The sequence below is a fragment of the Nicotiana tabacum genome, chromosome 17 (genome assembly GCF_000715075.1).
Source record: "Nicotiana tabacum cultivar K326 chromosome 17, ASM71507v2, whole genome shotgun sequence".
In the NCBI taxonomy this organism is placed as follows: domain Eukaryota; kingdom Viridiplantae; phylum Streptophyta; class Magnoliopsida; order Solanales; family Solanaceae; genus Nicotiana; species Nicotiana tabacum.
In genome coordinates this window covers 84704958-84722691 of record NC_134096.1, presented here as the reverse complement: position 1 = coordinate 84722691, position 17734 = coordinate 84704958, and the positions used below count along the sequence as shown (strand labels likewise).

The following is a 17734-nucleotide window of genomic DNA, read 5'->3' as shown; positions in this document are numbered from 1 at the left end:
ATTTTTTTGGGCCATCAAATAAGACCTAAGTAACCATAGTCACCGCCCCGCCATGATCATTCCTCATTTTGTTACATTTTTCGGCCAAAAAACTAGAATTGCGCCCAATTCCCATATTTTCGTGTGCTATAGCCCACGCCTTTTGAGTGGTCCCGGGACCCCCGAACCCCGATAGCCTAAAATTTTTCCGGTCTATCAAATACGACCTAAGGAACCATAGCCACCGCCCCGCCATGATCATTCCTCAATTTTAGCATTTTTCGGTAATAAAACTAGAATTCCGCCCGATTCCCATATTTTCTTGTGCTATAGCCCACGCCTTCCGAGTGGTGACGACCCCCCGGACTCCGATCGCCTAAAATTTTTCCGGGCCATCAAATATGACCTATGGAACCATAGTCATTGCCCTGCCATGATCGTTCCTTATTTTTTATGTTTTTCGGCCAAACAACTAGAATTCCTACCGTTTCCCATATTTTCGTGTGCTATAGCCCACGTCTTCCAAGTGGTCCCGAGATCCCCGAACCCCGGTCGCCTAAAATTTTTGCGGTACATCAAATACGACCTAAGAAACCATAGTCACCGCCCCGCCATGATCATTCCACATGTTTTGCGTTTTTCGGCCAAAAAGTTAGAATTTCGCCCGATTCCCTATTTTCGCGTGCTGTAGCCCACGCCTGCCTAATGTGTAGGGCCCTACGAAGACGGATCACCTAAAATTTTTTCGGGCCATCAAATACAACCTAAGGAACCATAGTCACCGCACCGACCTGACCATTCCTCATTTTTTGCATTTTACAGCAAAAAATCTAGAATTCTGCCCGATTCCCATATTTTCGTGTGCTATAGCCCAAGCCTTCCAGGTGGTCCCGGGACCCCCGAACCTCGATCTCCTAAAAACATTTCGGGCCATACAATACGACCTAAGGAACCATAGTCACTGCCACTCCATGAGCGTTCCTCATTTTTTCCATTTTTCGGCCAGAAAACTTGAATTTCGCGCGATTCCCATATTTTCGTGTGCTATAGCCCACGCCTTCCGAGTGGTCACGGCCCCCCCGGACCCCGATCGCCTAACATTTTTCCGCGCCATCAAATATGGCCTAAGGAACCAAAGTCACTGCTCCGCCATGATCGTTCCTTATTTTTTGCTTTTTTCGGCCAACAAACTAAAATTTCACCCGATTCCCATATTTTCGTGTGCGCCCACGCCTTCCGAGTGGGCCGGGCCCCCCGGACTGTGATAACCTAAAATTACTTCGGGCCATCACATATAACCTAAGGAACCATAGTCACCGCCCCGGCATGATCGTTTCTCATGTTTTGCATTTTTCGGCCAAAAAGTTAGAATTCCGCCCGATTCCCATATTTGCGTGTGCTATAGCCAACGCCTTCCCAATGGGTAGGGCCACACGGAGCCGGATCGCCTAAAAATTTTATGGGCCATCAAATATGACCCAAGGAACCATAGTCACCACCCCGACATGACCTTTCCTCATTTTTTGCATTTTTTACGGCCAAAAAACTAGAATTCTGCCCGATTGCCATATTTTCGTGTGCTATAGCCCACGCCTTCCAGGTGGTCCCGGAACCCCCGAACCCCGATCTCCTAAAAACTTTTCAGGCCATCAAATACGACTTAAGGAACCATAGCCACCGCCCCGCCATGAGCGTTCCTGATTTTTTGTGTTTTTCGGCCAAAAAACTTGAATTCCGCGCGATTCCCATATTTTCGTGTGCTATAGCCAACGCCTTCCGAGTAGTCACGGCCCCCCGGACCCCGATCGCCTAAAAAATTTTCGGACCATCAAATACAACCTAAGGAACCATAGTCACTGTCACGCCATGAGCATTCCTCATTTTTTGCATTTTTTGGCCAAAAAACTAGAATTCTGCCTGATTCCCATATTTTCGTGTGCTACAGCCCACGCCTTCCAGGTGGTCCCGGGACCCCCGAACCCCGATCTCCTAAAAAATTTTCGGGCCATCAATTACGACCTAAAAAACCATAGTCACCGCCCTACCATGAGCATTCCTCATTGTTTGCATGTTTCGGCCAAAAAACATGAATTCCGCGCGATTCCCATATTTTCGTGTGTTATAGCCCACGCCTTCCGAGTGGTGACGGACCCCGATCGCCTAAAAAATTTTCGGGCCATCAAATATGACCTATGGAACCATAGTCACTGCCCCACCATGATCGTTCCTCATTTTTTGCTTTTTTCGGACAACAAACTAAAATTCTGCCCGATTCCCATATTTTCGTGTGCTATAACCCACGCCGTCCAAGTGGGTCGGGCCCCCCGAACTGTGATAGCCTAAAATTTTTTCGGGCCATCAAATATGACCTAAGTAACCATAGTCACCGCCCCGCCATGATCATACCTCATTTTTTTACGCTTTTTGGCCAAAAAACTAGAATTGCGCCCAATTCCCATATTTTTGTGTGCTATAGCCCACGCCTTTTGAGTGGTCTCGGGACCCCACAACCAGGATAGCCTAAAATTTTTCCGGTCTATCAAATACGACCTAAGGAACCATAGCCACCGCACCGCCATGATCATTCCTCAATTTTAGCATTTTTCGGTAATAAAACTAGAATTCCGCCCGATTCCCATATTTTCGTGTGCTATAGCCCAAGCCTTCCGAGTGGTCCCGGGATCCCCGAACCCCGGTCGCCTAAAATTTTTGCGGTACATAAAATACGACCTAAGAAACCATAGTCACCGCCCCGCCATGATCATTCCACATGTTTTGCATTTTTTCGGCCAAAAAGTTAGAATTTCGCCCGATTCCCTATTTTCGCGTGCTATAGCCCACGCCTTCCTAATGTGTAGGGCCCTACGGAACCGGATCGCCTAAAATTTTTTCGGGACATCAAATACAACCTAAGGAACCATAGTCACCGCACCGACCTGACCTTTCCTCATTTTTTGCATTTTACAGCCAAAAAACTAGAATTCTGCCCGATTTCCATATTTTCGTGTGCTATAGCCCACGCCTTCCAGGTGGTCCCGGGACCCCCGAACCTCGATCTCCTAAAAACTTTTCGGGCCATAAAATACGACCTAAGGAACCATAGTCACTGCCACTCCATGAGCGTTCCTCATGTTTTCCATTTTTCAGCCAAAAAACTTGAATTTCGCGCGATTCTCATATTTTCGTGTGCTATAGCCCACACCTTCCGAGTGTTCCCGCCCCCCCCCCCCCGAACCCCGATCGCCTAACATTTTTCCACACCATCAAATATGGCCTAAGGAACCATAGTCACTGCTCTGCCATGATCGTTCCTCCTTTTTTGCTTTTTTCGACCAACAAACTAAAATTCCATCCGATTCCCATATTTTCGTGTGCGCCCACGCCTTCCGAGTGGGGCGGGCCCCCCGGACTGTGATAGCCTAAAATTACTTCGGGCCATCAAATATGACCTAAGGAACCATAGTCACCGCCCCGGCATGATCGTTTCTCATATTTTGCATTTTTCGGCCAAAAAGTTAGAATTCCGCCCGATTCCCATATTTGCGTGTGCTAGCCCACGCCTTCCCAATGGGTAGGGCCACACGGAGCCGGATCGCCTAAAAATTTTATGGGCCATCAAATACGACCCAAGGAACCATAGTCACCACCCCGACATGACCTTTCCTCATTTTTGGCTTTTTTTACGGCCAAAAAACTAGAATTCTGCCCGATTGCCATATTTTCGTGTGCTATAGCCCACGCCTTCCAGGTGGTCCCGGAACCCCCGAACCCCGATCTCCTAAAAACATTTCAGGCCATCAAATACGACTTAAGGAACCATAGCCACCGCCCCGCCATGAGCGTTCCTGATTTTTTGTGTTTTTCGGCCAAAAAGCTTGAATTCCGCGCGATTCCCATATTTTCGTGTGCTATAGCCAACGCCTTCCAAGTAGTCACGGCCCCCCGGACCTCGATCGCCTAAAAAATTTTCGGACCATCAAATACAACCTAAGGAACCATAGTCACTGCCATGCCATCAGCATTCCTCATTTTTTGCATTTTTCGGCCAAAAAACTAGAATTCTGCCCGATTCCCATATTTTCGTGTGCTACAGCCCACGCCTTCCAGGTGGTCCCGGGACCCCCGAACCCCGATATCCTAAAAAATTTTCGGGCCATCAAATATGACCTAAAAAACCATAGTCACTGCCCTACCATGAGCATTCCTCATTGTTTGCGTTTTTCGGCCAAAAAACTTGAATTCCGCGCGATTCCCATATTTTCGTGTGTTATAGACCACGCCTTCCGAGTGGTGACGGACCCCGATCGCCTAAAAAATTTTCGGGCCATCAAATATGACCTATGAAACCATAATCACTGTCCCACCATGATCGTTCTTCATTTTTTGCTTTTTTCGGACAACAAACTAAAATTCTGCCCGATTCCCATATTTTCGTGTGCTATAACCCACGCCTTCCAAGTGGGTCGGGCCCCCCGGACTGTGACAGCCTAAAATTTTTTCGGGCCATCAAATATGACCTAAGTAACCATAGTCACCGCCCCGCCATGATCATTCCTCATTTTTTTACGTTTTTCGGCCAAAAAACTTGAATTGCGCCCAATTCCCATATTTTCGTGTGCTATAGCCCACGCCTTTTGAGTGGTCCCGGGACCCCCGAACCCCGATAGCCTAAAATTTTTCCGATCTATCAAATACGACCTAAGGAACCATAGCCACCGCCCCGCCATGATCATTCCTCAATTTTAGCATTTTTCGGTAATAAAACTAGAATTCTGCCCGATTCCCATATTTTCGTGTGCTATAGCCCACGCCTTCCGAGTGGTGACGGCCCCCCGGACTCCGATCACCTAAAATTTTTTTGGGCCATCAAATATGACCTATGGAACCATAGTCATTGCCCCGCCATGATCGTTCCTTATTTTTTACGTTTTTCGGCCAAACAACTAGAATTCCGACCGATTCCCATATTTTCCTGTGCTATAGCCCACGTCTTCCAAGTGGTCCCGGGATCCTCGAACCCCAGTCGCCTAAAATTTTTGCGGTACATCAAATACGACCTAAGAAACCATAGTCACCGCCCCGCCATGATCATTCCATATGTTTTGCGTTTTTCGGCCAAAAAGTTAGAATTTCGCCCGATTCCCTATTTTCGCGTGCTATAGCCCACGCCTTCCTATTGTGTAGGGCCCTACGGAGCCGGATCGCCTAAAAATTTTTTGGGCCATCAAATACAACCTAAGGAACCATAGTCACCGCACCGACCTGACCTTTCCTCATTTTTTGCATTTTACAGCCAAAAAACTAGAATTCTGCCCGATTCCCATATTTTCGCGTGCTATAGCCCACGCCTTCCAGGTGGTCCCGGGACCCCCGAACCTCGATCTCCTAAAAACTTTTCGGGCCATAAAATACGACCTAAGGAACCATAGTCACTGCCACTCCATGAGCGTTCCTCATCTTTTCCATTTTTCGGCAGAAAAACTTGAATTTCGCGCGATTTCCATATTTTCGTGTGCTATAGCCCACGCCTTCCGAGTGGTCACGGCACCCCGGACCCCGATCGCCTAACATTTTTCCGCGCCATCAAATATGGCCTTAGGAACCATAGTCACTGCTCCGCCATGATCGTTCCTCATTTTTTGCTTTTTTCGGCCAACAAACTAAAATTCCACCCGATTCCCATATTTTCGTGTGCGCCCACGCCTTCCGAGTGGGCCGGGCCCCCCGGACTGTGATAGCCTAAAATTACTTCGGGCCATCAAATATGACCTAAGGAACCATAGTCACTGCCCCGGCATGATCGTTTCTCATGTTTTGCATTTTTCGGCCAAAAAGTTAGAATTCCGCCCGATTCCCATATTTGCGTGTGCTATAGCCCACGCCTTCCCAATGGGTAGGGCCACACGGAGCCGGATCGCCTAAAAATTTTATGGGCCATCAAATACGACCCAAGGAACCATAGTCACCACCCCGACATGACCTTTCCTCATTTTTTGTATTTTTTACGGCCAAAAAACTAGAATTCTGCCCGATTGCCATATTTTCGTGTGCTATAGCCCACGCCTTCCAGGTGGTCCCGGAACCCCCGAACCCCGATCTCCTAAAAACATTTCAGGCCATCAAATACGACTTAAGGAACAATAGCCACCGCCCCGCCATGAGCGTTCCTGATTTTTTGTGTTTTTCGGCCAAAAAACTTGAATTCCGCGCGATTCCCATATTTTCGTGTGCGCCCACGCCTTCCGAGTGGGCCGGGCCCCCCGGACTGGGATTACCTAAAAAAATTTCGGGCCACAATATATGACCTAAGGAACCTTAGTCACCGACCCGCTATGATCGTTTCTCATTTTTTACGTTTTTCGGCCAAAAAACTAGTATTCCCCCCGATTCTCATATTTTCAGGTGCTATAGCCCACTCCTTACAAGTGGGCCAGGCCCCTCCTGACGCGGAACGCCTCAAATTTTTTCGGGCCATCAAATACGACCTAGGGAACCATAGTCACCACCCCTTCCATGATCGTTCCTTATTTTTTGCATTTTTCTTCCAAAAAACTAGAATTCCGCCCGATTCCCATATTTTCGTGTGTTATAGCCCACGCCTTCCAAGTGGTCCCGGGATCCCCGGACCCCGATCGCCAAAAATTTTTCTGGGCCATCAAATATGACCTAAGGAACCATAGTCACCACCCCACCATGATTATTCCTCATGATTTGCTTTTTTTGGCATAAAAATTGGAATTCCGCCCGATTCTCATATTTTCGTGTACTATAGCCCTCGCCTTCCCAATGGGTCGGGCCCCACGGAGCCGGATCGCCTAAAATTTTTCCGAGCCATCAAATACGACCAAAGGAACCATAGTTACCGCCCCGACATGACCTTTCCTCATTTTTTGCATTTTACGGCCAAAACACTAGAATTCTACCCGATTCCCATATTTTCGTGTGCCCCATGCCTTCCAAGTGGTTCCAGGACCCCCGAACCCCGATCTCCTAAAACTTTTCGGGCCATAAAATACGACTTAAGGAATCATAGTCACCGCCCAGCCATGATTGTTCCTCATTATTTTGCGTTTTTTGGCCAATAAACTAAAATTTCGCCCGATTCCCATATTTTCGTGTGCGCCCACGCGTTCCAAGTAGGCCGGGCCCCCCCGAACTATGATCGTCTAAAAATTTTTTGGGCCATCAAATACGACCTAAGGAACCATAGTCACCGCCCCGCCATGATCGTTCCTCATTTTTTACGTTTTTCGGTCAAAACACTATCATCGTGCCCGATTCCCATATTTTCGTGTGCTATAGCCCACGCCTTCCGAGTGGGCCGGGCCCCCTAGCTCGAATCGCCTAAATTTTTTTCGGAAAATCAAATACGACCTAAGGAACCATAGTCACTGCACTGCCATGATAGTTCATAAGTTTTTGCATTTTTCGGCCAAAAAACTAGAATTTCGCCTGATTCCCATATTTTCGTATGCTCCCACACCTTCCAAGTGGTCCCGGGAACCCCGGACCCTGATCGCCTAAAATATTTCTAGGCCATAAAATACGACTTAAGGAACCATAATAACTACCCCGCCATGATCATTCCTCATTTTTTGAGTTTTTCGGCCCAAAAACTAGAATTCCGCCCGATTTCCATATTTTCATGTGCTATAGCCCACACATTCCGAATGGGCCGGGCCCCCTTGACTCGAATCGCCTAAAAAAATTTCGGGCCATCAAATACGACCTAAAGAACCATAGTCACCGCCTCGCCATGACCGTTCCTTGTTTGTTTTTCATTTTACGGCCAAAAACCTAGAATTCCGCCCGATTTCCATATATTCGGGTGTTATAGCTAGGGCTGGCAAGTGGGCCAATCCTGGGCCTAAACGGGCCAAGTGGCCCAGTCAAAACGGTCCCGGGCCGGTCCCAAATTAAACGGGCCAAACGGTCCCGGGCCTAAACGGACTTTTTGTAGGGACCGTTTCAGGACCGGGACCGTTTGGTCCCGGGCTAAACGGTCCTGGCCCGTAGGCTAAATGGTCTAAGTGGGCTAGTGGGCCCAACATATTTTTTTTAAAAAAATTAAATAGATATTAGAGACAAAAGGATGTTAAAAAAAATATCTAAGATGTATAGATATTTAAATATATATAGTATATAAGATGTATATATAGTATATCGATATACATTAAAACAGAAATCACCGTTTGACCGGGAACTGGACTTGTTTCACACCTCTCATCTGGCTTTTATATGCCTAGAAGCTTTCCACCAGTTAAAGATTTCTATCTTAATTTATTTGAGAATTCTTAATCTAGCTAATTCAGTACCCTTATATTTAAAGACTGGCGGTAATCCGCACAATCAGTAAGGATAAGAATTGAAATATACTTGAATTTTATATATAGTTTAATGACTGTATGGAAGGTTAAAAACCTTTACTCAAGCAAGGGGTCTGTCATAATATAATACATACTTTTATTGAGCACATGTGTCTAGCAGTTCTAACCATGAAAGAAGATACCCTTTTAACTCCTTTATCGGGTTGAGGTTCACGGCTGGTTAGACGGAGCCACTAAGGCAAAGCCAATAAGAGCAATGTTATATCAGACTGTACCAACCATCTTGACACCAAGTCAAAACTCTATATATAAAACTCATTTATATTTTAATAGATGCCGTCGCTTTCATGGTGTATATAGGAGAGAAGTTAGATACTCAACATAGATATGAAGTCTCTTAGCCGGACATCGTCACGGCCAGAGAGGAGAGACTAGAAGAAAAGCTAACTAAGAAAGACAGAAATATGTACCTTGTGGCCAAGAAGCAAGGCCCTGAAGATGAAGAACTAAAAACTTTTATTTACTTGATCTTCTGTTACAATGAGCAAACTACAAACTAACTCTTTACTTACAACTTAGAGAGAGATAGAGAATTCTAGAGAGAGAGAGTCTCGACTTCTGCCTCTGAAGAATGAACGAATGAATTCTATAAATAGAAAAAGAAAAGGAATCTATGAACAGTAAAAAGTGGGTCCCGTGGGTCCCTGTTACAGTGTTTCTACTGTTAAAACAGTGTATCTACTGTTGATGAACAGTGTATCTACTATTTGAGTGGGGTCCGGTGGCTTCACTGTTGCTGTGGGTCCGGCGGCTTCACTATTTTTGTGGGGTCCAGCTGTTTCACTGTGCTGGTATCTTTTCCGCTTCTTTCATTTTGTGGATGAATTCTTCTGTATCATTTAAGTCTTCTTCAGATAATATTCTTTCTGCTTCAATGGGCTGAGAATCTTCAGCAATATCATCGTTGCTTGTTTCACTCTGCATTGACGTATCTGATTTTTCATATTGATTAATGGAATGAAGTAAATTTCTTTTGACCTCTTCCAAGTATTTATTAATCATCTATGCTTTATCTCCTTCTTGAAAGGAGATCTTTCTGGCAATATGCCTTACTGAACTGTCATCAATTACCTCTTTCTGAGGTTTGCTGGAATATTCTTGGATTTTTATCTCGATTGAATCCAAGAGTTCTTGACCATATAAAGTCTTTGTTTTGGGATCCTTCTTCATTAACTTGTCCCAAAAATTGTTGTAAAAAGTCCTGTATAAGCATGGGACTTGTTCTTCGGTGAATCCGACTTCTGGATTCCATTTGTGTATCCAGGGAATAGAAAATTCCAGAAAGAAATAAATCTGGTTGATTTTGTCTGGGTAGCAGATATGATCTGCGTGATATAAATTGTTTATAAAAGGAGAAATTTTTATCCATTCTTTGTATAACATGAGAAATGGATTAGGTAAAAAAAAAAATTATTGGACCGTGGTATGACCACCAATTTAGAAACCAGTTAGGAATTGGCTCTGCAAATATCTTTGCACATACTTTAATAAACCAAGTATGCTTGTGTCTGTCATTGTTATAGTATAATACTTTATCAAATGCTTGGATATAATCCCAATAAGTAAAATTCATTTTATTTTTATTAAGGCTTATCTGCCTTTCCTTCATTGTGGATATACCCCAGTCTTCAACAGATATAATCTGTTTAATTATAATCTTCGAGAAGTTATAAACATTCTCGTCTGTGCTATACCCAGAAAAGTGCTGAAAATCTGCACTGCCAGTACTGGTTAGTATTGTTTCATAGTAGGAACGGGTTTTGTATGACTCACCCGGATAATATAACCCATTTATTAAATACCTTTGGAATATCTTCCACGGTTCTTCTTTTCTCTGAATGTCAGAATTTTCTAAGAGAAATATCATTTCTCTTTTCGACACTTTCTCGTATGACTTGATATCATCATTGTCATCTTTAGTAATGGAAGCAAAAATATCACTTTGCTTAACAGAAGTATCTTTCTATTTTTGAGCAGTCAAATATGCCTGCAAATGTGCGTATAACGGATTGTCTTCTGGAATATCTTCCAGATGGATGGATGGTCCGATCGATGCTTCTTCTCTGAGAGATATCCTCTCATTGACTAAACTTCTTCTTCCCATTTGTATAATTGGGGAGTTTGATGAGGATCCGTATGACGATCCTGAAGGTGATGACCTTCCTCTAGGTTGTGTGGACGATCTTCCCCAACCTCTACCTCTTCCCCTACCCCAGGGGGGTTCCATCCTGTAAATATTCACGAGATAAGAAGTTTGGCAGAGAATTATCAATTCCCTTTTTATATTGTATTTCAAAATCAAAAGGGGCTAATTGAGCCTGCCATCTTGCAAATATCATTTTCGAGGCATCATGTTTAAAATCTTTGTTAAACATATATTTAACAGATTGTGCGTCAGTTTTTATCAAAAACTTTTGATTGTATAAGTCGTCTTGAAATTTTAAAACACATTTTACTATGGTTAACATTTCATGTGCCACGGTAGCGTATTTTCTCTGGGCTTCAGACCATTTACCAGAGTAGAATCTAATCAGATATTCATGTTTATCATTGGGATTTATCTATTTCAAAATCCCTCCATAACCAATATTAGACGCACCGGTCTCTATAATCTTTTGCCATGCATGATTAGCAAGGGTTAAGCAAGGTAAAGATTTAACACGTTGCTTAATATTTTTGACCAAAGTAGTGTGACTATCAGTCCAAGGATTTTTATAATTCTTTTTTAGCCTATCATATAAGGGGGCTAAATCACGTGACAGATCTTTATAAAAAGGCGAAATATAATTTAAACTTCCCAAAAATCTTTGTAACTGAGTTCTATCAGTAATAACATCGGGAAATTTTGAGGCAAAATCAATCGATCTTTGAATAGGAGTAATCTTTCCTTGACAAATATAATGTCCTAAGAATCGAATGTTAGTTTGGAATAAACTCATTTTTTGTTTTGAGATTACCAAACCATTTTGTATAACAATTCTTTTGAAAATATCTAAATGCTTAATATGCATTTCAAGTGTTTTGAAAAATACCAAAATGTCATCGATATAGACAATGACGAAGTCTAGATAGGGGTTGAAAATATCATTCATAATTTTTTGGAATTCTGAAGGGGCATTTTTCAAACCAAAAGGCATAACATTCCATTCATATTGCCCAAATGGAACATTAAAAGCAGTTGTATAAGTATGCTCTTTAAATATTTGAATCTGCCAATAACCAGATTTTAAATCAAATTTTGAAAATATATTGGCATCATATAATCTAGACAATAAATCTCTTTTATTAGGAATAGGATACCTAACCCATTTCAAATATTTATTTAAGGGCTTATAATTAATGACCAATCTAGGAACACCACGTTCCTTTTCAGCTGCGTTATTAACATAAAAAGCTGTACAAGACCAAGGAGATTTTGAGGGTTTTATCAAACCCTTTGATAGCAAACTATCAATCTCTTTTTTGCAAAATTCTACAATTCTGCATTCATCTGATAAGGTCGAGATTTAGTAGGAATATCATCCTCAGTGAAATTATCTTCATATGGAAGAGTGACAATATGCTTTTTTCGATTCCAAAAAGCACTAGGATGCTCAGCACAAATATCAATAGCAATCTGTTCGGAAATCAATTTAATTTTTTCCTGTACTTTAGTAGAATTCAAAGTATCAAATATATTCATACTAAACATTTCTAATTGTAAATAATCAACATGTTTTTGCTTCATATCAATTAAAGCATTAATAACTCTAGTTACTGGATCTGTAACAAAAGTATAACTAATTTCTTTATCCTTTTAAGTAGCAGTAAAACCTTTCGAGTCTATGCTGGTAAAAGGATAAACGGCGTTAATAAACGGTGTTCCAAGTATAATTGGAGGGTATAACTGGTTTTTTACCAAGAAAAAGAAGTGAGGAATACAGACTTTATTCTGACAAATACCCATATTAGGAAGTTTATACTTTATATCTAAAGCATGTACGGATGCAGATCTAACCATATGAGTAGTTTTTTGAAAATATTTCATAGGTACTAAACCTTCTTGAATGCAACTAACATCTGCTCCACTATCAATCATGGCAATATTTGTAATTGAAAAACTATTATCAATGAGAATAGTACATTTGATATACCATTTATGAGCAGTAATAATTTGCATCATCCCTAAAAACATATCATGTTTAGGATTAAAACTAATAGCTTTTTCTTCAATATCATTTTCAAAAATACCTTTGTTTTTATCATTAGATTTCTCAGCTGGAGAATTGATTTTCTCAATCTGAGTAATCCTATGATCACAAATCATTTGATTTTGTTTAAGAGATTTGATCTCTCGTTTCAAGTTTTCAACTTCAATTTTTAAATCATCGAAAGAAGAATCTCTTGCTGGAGTTGCATTTTTGTTTAACAAACGGTTATTAACCTTTAGTAAAGAATAAGGCGGGGAATATTCAAATTCTTTTTCAAAAGGTTTTGTAAAACTAGAACTTGAATTAGAACTTGAGCTAGCAGCCAAATTAATAATTTTTTCACGAAGTTTTTTATCAGTAACTTCTTTTAAAAGTTCTATTACATTATCAGATGTAATAGTTTTCATATTCAAATTTTCAAATTGTGATTGTAATTTATAAAATTCATCATCACAAGCACATGTATCACCTTTGCAAGTTGTACAAGTATTATCAACATTTTTATCACTATCAGATAAATCAAGTAAATCTATTTCAGCTTCGGATTCTGACTCAGAGTAATAATCTGATTCTGATCCAGAAGTGTATAACAAACCATAAACCTTATCACGTAGTTCATCGTCTAGTCCTAAGGTTTTCAGCTTTTGAAGCTTGCAATTCGGGGCTATATGGCCAAATTTACCACACTTATAACACTTAATGTCGGCTAGATCTCTCTTAGACCTATATTTGGTAAATCTAGTAGCCTTACGATGGGCTTTCTTAGCTTCTCGTTCTTCTTTGGATCTATATCTAGATCTCTTTCTTCTATAAGGACTGTCTTGGTTGGGGTATCTATGATATTTATGTTTCTTCTTCTTATGAGTAGAAGTCTCAGGTAAACCGAACTGGGTGCAAAAGTCCCCTAACTGGTTTCTTTCCTAAAGCTTATCCATCTTAAGCTGTCTGGACAATCTTAATTCATTGCACAAGTTTAATCCTTCCTGTGTGTAAATTCCTATTAACTTACCATAGGTATAGTCTGTGTATGGAATTTCCCCATAACTACCTCTTAAAACCTTTCTAACTCTTTCGGCAAATAAAGAGGGATGGCCATCTATGAACTTAGCTTTCCAATGTTCAAGCTTATTTTCAGGTAGTTCCATCACTCTACTCATAAAGGTGTCTTTATACCACCTAAACTCACTTAAAGTCTTACATCTAAAGCTATTAAGGAGAGTACGAACAGTCTCATTCTGGTTTGTAAATCTACCATTGAAGTGTTCTAATATAGTAAGAATAAGAGTGTAAACAACATCTTCTCTATTTGCTACTAGAGCCATGCCTAAGTTATCAATTCCATCCTTAGTGGCTTTGGCATTAATAACCATTGCCCTTTCATCGATAATCAAATAATTGTCCCACCAGCCACGAAGTTGGCCAGTAAAACCTGCAACAATCATTCTGCAAATATTTCTATCTGTATTTTTAACACTTTTACAGATAGTTGCATACATAAGCATTCTATGCACAAGAATAGTTAATTGTCTATCAGTAAATCCATCAAGATTCCATTCGTAAATTTCGGAACCGCTATAAGACGTATTAGTCTGATTCCAATCACGTTCCTCTATTAAAACATCTTGAGGAGTAGGACAATTGTAATAATAAGTCTGCATTCTAGGTTTATCAGCATATCTGCTATCTGCAAACTTACTATTCTTTTTGGGGTAACTTCTGAGTTTATTAAACTCTGACAAAATATCCTTTTTATAGTCAAAAGTAGAATCTAATTTATCAGCAAAATCATTTGATAAATCAATGGGTTTGATATTCAAACCGGATAACTTTTTATCAAGAAGTTCTTCTAAGTCACCAAAAGATTTAAATTTAAAATCCTGAATATCAGGGGGTCTTTGAATATGAGTGAGAACAATTTGAGGTTCTGATTTGCTTCCTGAAGAAGAGGCAATATCAGTCAAAGTCTTTTTAGTACTCATATCCTTAATCAAGACTGTTAAATCATCAAGTTTTTTATTAAGAAAACTAATGTTTTCACCCAAAACTTTAACATATAAACTCAAATAATTATTTTGAGAAATTAGTTTATTAATTTCTGTGATGCTGACTGCAGCAACATCTTCATCAATAAATTTTTGAAATCCAGTAAAAGTAATACCTGTATTATTAGGTAAAACAAAAGGCGCTTGAGGGGGGTAAATGGCTTTAGTAATATTGTCATTCCCGTCTTTATAAGATCTTTCCAAAACTTTTATAAAAAGTGGTAAATAGGTGGTTATAAACCAAGGAACAAAATACATAATTTGATTATGTAAAGCACAAGTTTCATAAAACTCTTGAGAAATATTGTTTAAATCCTCCTTACTATAAGTATCAAAAAACCAAGTTTTAAACTGGTTCCATTTATCAGTGAAAAATTCTCTTTGAATATAACCTCTAGCTTGTGACCCTGGACTAAAATCAATTTGGTGTGGAATCATTAAGTATCATTGGGGTCAAAATCCATCTCGGACGCAGAAGGAATATCTTTATCAGAAATATTATCATTATCCTGAACAATATTTGTCTTGGGGTTAATCTTAACCCTTTCAACAGGCTTATCACCTACTTTAATAGAAATTGTGTGTAAAGATGCAGCACGATTTCTAGCTGTCCATAGACTGGTTCAACAGGAGAAATGTGTTGAATATCAGGCAACAGTCTACGACTAGTAAAGGAATGTCTATTATAATTAGAACTAATAGTAGACAACAGTCTATTATTAGAAAATGACTGACTACTATAAGTGAAACTATTATCGTCAAACTGAATACAAATCCTACCATCCGGATTTTGAGTAATATGAAAATACTCAGTATTACTGACAGCATCAGTTATCTGACTGGGGGATATAACCGAATCCAAAGTCCATGTGGTTGGAAAATTAATTTCTTCCCACTTAATAGGTCTCTTCGTGGTGACCTTAGACTTTGCAAAATTCGTTTCCACTAAAATAGTCTGATCAGATGTATTATATAATTTACATCTGGGGTTTAACGTAGATAGCAATTTGAAATAAATTCTATTCGATAAACATATAAGTTCAGAACCAGGCGCATAATTATAACCATGCGTTTTCACATTTAATGTTAATGCATCTAGTATATTAACATCAGATAGAGATAATTGCAGATTGGGTTGAGTATTAAAATATACTGGGCCGTAGGCAACAGTAGATTCAATAGAACCCATCAGAGACTGTCTAAAATTCAAATTTCTGGCATCTCTAAGAGCAGCCAAAAATGTCTCTGGTAACCCTTTAAAGGTTAAACACTTAAAAGCAATTTGAACCATACCAATATGCAGATAATTATACTAGTGTTTATAAATATCTACATCATTTTAGTATATAAGATGTATTTATAAGATATGTATGTGTGTGTGTGTATATATATATATATATATATATATATATATATATATATATATATATATATATATATATATATATATATATATATATATATATATAGCTATATATACATCTTATATACTATATATAAGATGTATATATAGTATAGTATATATATTAAATGTATATATATATAAAAGCTATATTCGATAAGCTATATATACATCTTATATATAGTATATAAGATGTATATATAGTATAGTATAGTATCTTTAGTTGGCTGGTTCAACCAATGTGGATGATTATAAGTATGTCAGTTGAACAATATCTTCTAAATTAGCTCTTGTCTTACTTCTCTACTTCTCGATACTAATTAAGATATATTTACTGCTTACCAGAGTTTCTACATGGAGCTGCTGATCTTACACTGGTTCCATCTGCTGCTATCGCAAAGGATCTGGAAGCTTATAAGGTAACAAAAGGTAAAAGGCAGAAACTTCAACTATTCAATTGCTCTCCAATAATGATTTTATTAATTAGTGATAGGAGAAAGAAAAGAAAACCTCCATCTTATCTGTTCTGTCAAAGCAGTTTTTTGCTGGATTCAGATATTTTTACCCATTAAAGCGTTCAGCTTTTAACAAGTTGATCATTCTTTCTGCCTTTTTTGTTCATTCTCAGCTAACAGAATACGTTTGTGGAATAAGGGTGTCGATTCCGAGAGCTTCCACCCCCGTTATCTAATAAGCTATATTCGATAAGCTATATATACATCTTATATATAGTATATAAGATGTATATATGGTATAGTAATGTGGATCCGTATGACGATCCTGAAGGGGATGTCCTTCCTCTGGATTGTGGGGATAATCTTTTTTTTGTTCATTCTCAGCTAACAGAATACGTTTGTGGAATTTAAGCTATATTCGATAAGCTATAAATACATCTTATATACTACGATTGTAATAATAAGTCTGCATTCTAGGTTTATCAGCATATCTGCTATCTGCAAACTTACTATTCTTTTTGGGGTAACTTCTGAGTTTATTAAACTCTGACAAAATATCCTTTTTATAGTCAAAAGTAGAATCTAATTTATCAGCAAAATCATTTGATAAATCAATGGGTTTGATATTCAAACCGGATAACTTTTTATCAAGAAGTTCTTCTAAGTCACCAAAAGATTTAAATTTAAAATCCTGAATATCAGGGGGTCTTTGAATATGAGTGAGAACAATTTGAGGTTCTGATTTGCTTCCTGAAGAAGAGGCAATATCAGTCAAAGTCTTTTTAGTACTCATATCCTTAATCAAGACTGTTAAATCATCAAGGTTTTTATTAAGAAAACTAATGTTTTCACCCAAAACTTTAACATATAAACTCAAATAATTATTTTGAGAAATTAGTTTATTAATTTCTGTGATGCTGACTGCAGCAATATCTTCATCAATAAATTTTTGAAATCCAGTAAAAGTAATACCTGTATTATTAGGTAAAACAAAAGGCGCTTGAGGGGGGTAAATGGCTTTAGTAATATTGTCATTCCCGTCTTTATAAGATCTTTCCAAAACTTTTATAAAAAGTGGTAAATAGGTGGTTATAAACCAAGGAACAAAATACATAATTTGATTATGTAAAGCACAAGTTTCATAAAACTCTTGAGAAATATTGTTTAAATCCTCCTTACTATAAGTATCAAAAAACCAAGTTTTAAACTGGTTCCATTTATCAGTGAAAAATTCTCTTTGAATATAACCTCTAGTTTGTGACCCTGGACTAAAATCAAT

General features: G+C 39.3%; 1 long non-coding RNA gene across 1 annotated transcript; it reads left to right on the top strand.

The window, feature by feature from the left end:
- The first annotated feature begins 16215 nt into the window (after positions 1-16215).
- LOC142171416 (uncharacterized) lies at positions 16216-16689 on the top strand. Its single transcript, XR_012700981.1, has 3 exons — positions 16216-16255; positions 16346-16429; positions 16629-16689. It is a non-coding gene; the product is annotated as an uncharacterized LOC142171416 (long non-coding RNA).
- The last annotated feature ends 1045 nt before the right edge of the window (positions 16690-17734 follow it).